This window comes from Dromaius novaehollandiae, chromosome W (genome assembly GCF_036370855.1).
Source record: "Dromaius novaehollandiae isolate bDroNov1 chromosome W, bDroNov1.hap1, whole genome shotgun sequence".
In the NCBI taxonomy this organism is placed as follows: domain Eukaryota; kingdom Metazoa; phylum Chordata; class Aves; order Casuariiformes; family Dromaiidae; genus Dromaius; species Dromaius novaehollandiae.
In genome coordinates, this window is record NC_088130.1 from 5022148 (window position 1) to 5028372 (window position 6225).

The 6225-nt window shown below is 49.6% G+C and overlaps 1 long non-coding RNA gene across 1 annotated transcript; it reads right to left on the reverse strand.

Moving 5' to 3' along the window:
* Positions 1-404: 404 nt before the first annotated feature.
* Positions 405-5585, reverse strand: LOC135324273 (uncharacterized). Its single transcript, XR_010385633.1, has 2 exons — positions 5085-5585; positions 405-832 (listed from the first exon to the last, which is right to left on the reverse strand). It is a non-coding gene; the product is annotated as an uncharacterized LOC135324273 (long non-coding RNA).
* Positions 5586-6225: the final 640 nt, after the last annotated feature.

Genomic DNA, 6225 nt, shown 5'->3' on the forward strand with positions numbered 1-6225 from the left:
TATATGGAAAGAGTAAGCCCAAGGTGTCAGCTTTTGGGAAACAATACCCAAATCGTAGAAATTCATGGGAGTAACAGAAGTGTCAATTTTTTTTTTTTTTTTGAAAGTATAACTGCAATACCACGAGTGGAGCTGGTATACCTATGTAACATGTAGTTAAGACATCATCCACTGATCGTCCTCCTGCAATACAGAAAGCAGAGAGGTTAGCTGATCTTTGTGTGGGCCAAATCCATGTATTTACATGGGAAGCTGGATGGTCTTGTAGATCAAGGGCATCTGTCGTGGTCAGCAAGGGGCAACATTCCAACACTGTCGCCTTCTGATGCGACAATCTCCCGTTCGCCTGAGACGGCACGGAGGCTCCCCCTGCCTCCGGGCCAATGAGCACTGACACCAATATGAGGATGCTGCAAATGGCGTTTATTGTACGTATGCATTCGCTTATATACCTACAAGCATACTGCTATCTCTACGTCATATCCTTCCTCTTCCTTCCTCTTTCCGTGCCATCGCGAGATCTTCCGATCGCCGTTCCCTACACAACACCAACTTAGAGATGCCGGCGTGATAACCTGTTGATGGGAAGATACAAAGGCATGGTATCACCATCAGGAAAAAACTAGAGCAGTGGCTCCTGGACCATCTGCTAAAACAGTGCCAGGCTGTTTTTCCTTTTGAGGAGTTAGTACCCACACACTGGCTAAAGGGTGCACTGAGGGTGTTTGCTGAACTTGGGGCACTCCGGCACTGTGGATCAGGATTCCTCGCAGTATTGTTGCTCCCTGTGAGACATTCACTGGCATGGATACGGATACCTGGAAAGATCAATCTTGAGAAGAGATCAATAAGAGTGGGGATATTTTAACAGGTATCAAAGGTGTAATCAGCCATACACACTGTGAAGGGCAGTCCAGTCTTAAATGTAAGCTTATGACTCTTCGTTCAGCAATCATAAGTTGCTCAGATATGTAGAATTCTACATCCCCAGAGGCGAGTACGCGGGGGGCAATCCCCCCCCCACCTCCATTACAGATATCCGAGCAGGGATTGCTAGGGTTGGTTTGGCTTGTACTCGCTCAGGAGATAACCTCCCAAAAGGAGGGGCCCCTTGGGCAGGTGATGGAGCTATTGGGGGAGCAAGGAGGGGCAACCCCTCTGGCACAGACAATAGAGGCATGTGCTCAAAACATACTTCCCTTAACAAGGTTGCATGTGGGGTACTCATGTTCTTTCTTCCTCCCATAAACCGGGCTTGTAGACAGTTTTTCCATTTCCACTGAGTTGCAGCTTGGGCCACCCCGACATGGGCCCTGACTGTATCATCCATCACCCATGCCTGAATGGGGAGGGGAGTGTGTACAGTCACTGGGTCACGTCCTGTAACTCATTCGGTATCCTGCAAAGCCCACACCACAGCCAAAAGCTGTTTCTCCAGAGGTGTGTAGTTTGCTGTGGCCCCTTGCAGGGAACGGGACCAGAAACCTATAGATTCCCGCCTTGTGTGGGCACATTGCTGCCACAGCCCCCAAGACATGATATCCTGTGGCATATGACGACACGGACCTCAAGTAGGGTAGTGCAAAACATCCTTTAATGAAAACACAATGGCTGGTTATATAGCAATCAAGCTCAGCCACTCCTCCAAGTATCTCCTTGGCATTGTGGCATCTAGTGATAGGTAGGAAGGCGTCTCCTGATGCCTGGCAGGCAGGCAGGACAGTCCAGCAGGACAGGCCCACCGCAACTGCTGACACATAGGCAGGAAGGCACATGATCACTGGCAACTCGTGCACACATTCTGGCCACAAATCATAGTTACCACATCATCACTTTCTGCCTTAGAGATTCTCTGCTGTCTTACACAGCATCATTCAATCTTGGTCCCCAACAATATCCCCCATACCGGTTTCCTCCATCTGAAAAGGTTGTCCCTCGTATGGAGTGAATAGCTTGGAACGTTGGACCACCGCCTCCTTGCACAGGTCAAAGGCTTGCTGCTGCTCTTTAGTCCATTGCCACTGGCTAGCCCTTTTTTTTTTGGTCAAACGCTGTAGTGGCTGCATTAAATATGCTAAGTGGGGTATAAAGGTCTGCCAGAACCCCAGAAGGCCCCCAAAATCTTTCAGTTGTTTTACAGCAGTGGCAACAGAGTATTGTTGAATAGTATTGTGCACTTTCTCAGGGACAGCTTTCGTCTGCCCCCTCCAGACTATCCCTAAGAATTGCACACTGATGTCCGGCCCCTGTACCTTCTTGGGGTTACAGCCCACCCCCATTCCTGTAGGGTCTGAATATCTCTGCCCAGTAACACGTCAATCCCCAAGAGGTACTCACGAATCGGTGCTAATAAAACCAGGGTAATTATTACTATTATATATTTTTTTTTTCGCCAATTGTTAACGTAACTACTGCCTGTACTGCTGGGGTGGCCGATCCTTGCAACCCACATATACGGATAGTGGCCTCCCTGGAGCTACCGCGCTATGTAGTACGGTAACTTCTGCCCCCGTATCTACGAAAGCAAGCACAGCAATTTCTCCTCCAGAGCACCAGCGCATTCTCAGGGGTACATAAGGGCTTCGGCCCCCTGGATGCTAAGCCGCAATGGATGCTCGTATTGCAGGGGACCCACCTCCCCCTCATTGTCTTTTGGCTGGCAATTTCCATGATGTAGCTGGAGTGGGGCGGAGGGCGGGCTGTAGGCCGTGTCCGCTATTGCTGATTAGCAGGTAACCGCTGCTTAACTAAGTCAGCAGTAGAAAGACCATTTATCTCATCATGTAATACCCCTGCCTGCAGCAAGTCAGTCCACATCTGTCACCTCATTAGCTTTCCACTCAATTTAGTAGTCCCTGCCAATCTTCTTGCCTTGGAATTCCAAACTGCTCTCACTTGCTTAGCACCTGCACCCCATGCTGTCACTAACCAGGCTAACAAAGACTCCCTGGGCTGCTGCTGGAAAGTAGTTAAAAACTCACGTAACTCTTTTGGCATATAAATCCCTGACTGCTCTACAGTGTCCCTATCTATTTGTCTCTCCCGCCGCATCTGAACAAGCGGCCGCACCTGAGCGTTAGCAGGTTCTTGCTCAATATCAAACTCAATTTCTGAGTCAGATGTGGTACTCCAAATATTACCATCCCACTCCTCTGGGTGCCAGGAGGGTCGAGTTATAATCGCCCGCACCTGAGAAACAGTAGCGGGCACCTTCCCATAATACCCACACCGCCTATTAGCCATCCACAAAGCTAGCCGCTCCATCTTGTGGGCTAAATCTTGGATTTTCTCAGCTTGTGCTGTGATCACTTCTTGGGCTATCGCCTTTGCATCTCGCAAATCCCCCACCTCCTTTTCCAGATCTTTCACTCATTGCTGCAAAGAGGATACCTCGTTATCTAAGGCTCGAATGCCTGTCAACAGTGCCCACCCTAATTGTCTGGCCAGCCTCCGAGCTGCTTCTGAAGCGTCACAGAAGGGCATAACCTGTAAAGTGGATTCAACAGCCTTTGGGGTAACACTTTCCCCCTGTGCCAACTCTGGCCAGTCCTCAGGGACTGCCAGCGTGGCAAGCAATGCAGCTACCAGCCCCCATGGCTCAGTCTGGGGCCATCCTGGCAGCCGCAGGCGAGCCGTCCCTTCTTGACTCTCGCCCTCCCCCTTCGCTCTCCTCGGCCACGGCATTGTCGTTTGTGTATCCTGCCGACTACGCCAAGTGTAAGGGTGAGGCGGGGGCACCGCCTGGACTCCCGGCAGGGACGGATACACAAACACAAGGCATACGATGGTCGATATGGAGCGTTTATTACCTCTGTGTCTGAGCGGGTGTTCCCTGGCGTTTTCCCGGTCGAGGTAATAATGGAGCAGGGGATCCCTGGCACTGCTGAGCATCAGTCCAGGGTGAGGAACACCAGGGGCGGGGGCACTAGATGAAGTTTTTATGCAATATACACATGCGCAGTAAGCATGTTGAGCTCATTGTTATTCTCAATTCAAAGCCCAGGTGCAGCGCCACCCTGGCACAGGCTCAACCACGTGACTATGGGTCCACATGCCCTGTTGATGCTCCTTTTCCCACGGAACAGTCTGGCTAGCTTCCATCACCTATTGCCCCGACATTCTTCCGCACTTTCCCATGCACACACATACACACACACACTGAAAACACAGAGGCTGAAAACACGCTCATGTTCTGAAATCACAGACACACAGAGAAAAACAAAGAGACTGAAAAACACACACACTGAAACACACACACAGAAAACGCACAGAAAATGAAGACACTGAAAACAAACTGAGAACACACACACTGAGAAAAACAGGCACACACAGAAACGCCCCCCCCACACAGAGTGAAGACACACACAGAGTGAAGACACACTGAAGATACACACACTGAAAACACATGCTGAAAAACACGCCCTGGAAACACACACACACTGAAGTCACAATGTAAAAATATTCACACTCAAAAACACAGTGAAAACACACAGAGAAAAATTACATACTGAAAACACACACCCTGAAAAAAAAAAAACACATACTGAAAACACTGACACAAACTGAAAAACACACTGAACACACACGCACTGAAAATGCACACACGCACACACTGACAACACAGATACTGAAAACACACATACAGACTGGAAACACACACACACTGTGAAATCACAAACACTGACTGGAAACACACACACCAAAAAACATGCAGACTGAAACACACACACACTGAAACACGCACACGCAGCCTAAAAACACACATGATGAAAAAAACACACTGAAAAAACCCCCCCACACACACTTTCAATACACATACACACACTGAAAACATACTGTTGCAGGATGACCGACTATCTTTACAGTCCTGGACCATGAGGGTTTCGTGTGGGACAAGAGAGGGGAGGAGGAGATTTACTGCATGACTCCACAACTTATTTTCAAGATCTAAATTTACTACACAAGTTACAATAGTACAAAGCAACAATTGTTATCAACAGAAACTTCACAATAACCCAATGGAAAAAACACACACACACAGTGTTCAACTAGAATACTTATTTTCCAATGTTAATTGATCTTACCCACGCGTTGCCTGAGCAGCCAACGTACACTCAATCCCAGGGAAGTAACTGCGGGAGGGCATCCCCATCCCGAGGGGATCTGCAAGTTGGCAGACCTACTGTGACCCACAAAGAGCCAAAGACGGCTTCCGGGGCCAACCTATTTATCCCCTTCAGGGGAAGGGGGAGGTGGAGTTGCGAGGCCAGTTGCAGGTCTCTTCGCCCAATTGCAGTCCCTAGCTCTTGGCTGCTGCAGGGTTCAACTCTCCTCTGTCGTTGTTATGACGATCGCACCCACAGTCATGGGGTCGTGGTGGGGGTTAGCCGAACACCCCCAAGGGCAGGCTAGCTGCCTCGAGCACTCTTCAGCACTGGAGAAAGGAGTTTGAGTGACTGTGAATGACTGCTTTACTCTTGCAGGGGTGGTCCCAAGGAGAGATCCCATAGCTCGGGTAAGAAGGAGTTAATTCCAGTCCCCAATGATTAGCACTGCCCCAGCAGTGAAAGCAGGTGTTATCTCCCAAGGTCCTGAGGAGGAGGAGATAGTCCAGACCACAACAATCAACACTGCCCCAGCAGTGAGAGGAGGCTTTGTTTCCCAGGGTCCTGGTGCCCAATCAGGCCTTATCTCAAAGCCTTCACATCCTCCCTTTGGGAGTGTGAAGCCCAGGAATGCAGACTGCTTGTAACTGGCACTAGGTGAGGGGGGAAGCTGGGAGCATCCCCTCATGGGGGGGGGGGGGTCAGAGTGTGTGTGTGTGTGTGTGTGTGTGTGTGTGTGTGTGTGTGTGTGTGTGTGCGCGTGCGCGTGCGTGTGTGAGCGCGCGTGCACTTCTTTTAAAGGTTTGTGTGTGCATATGTGTAGGTGGGTTTGTTTTCCACTGTGTGTATTTCTGTTTTTTCCAGCGTATCTGCGTGTTTTTTCCAGTATGTGGTTTTTACCTGTGTGTGTGTGTGTGTGTGTGCACACGCGCACACTTGTTTTCAGTGTGCGTGTGTGGTTTTTCCAGCATGTGTTTGTGTGTGCACGGGGGTTACTGAGTGTGTGTGGTTTTTTTGGGGTGTGTGTGGTTTTTTTGGGGTGTGTGTGGTTTTTTCGGGGTGTGTGTGGTTTTTCGGGGTGTGTGTGTGTGTGTTTTCAGGGTGTGTGTCTGTGTGTTTT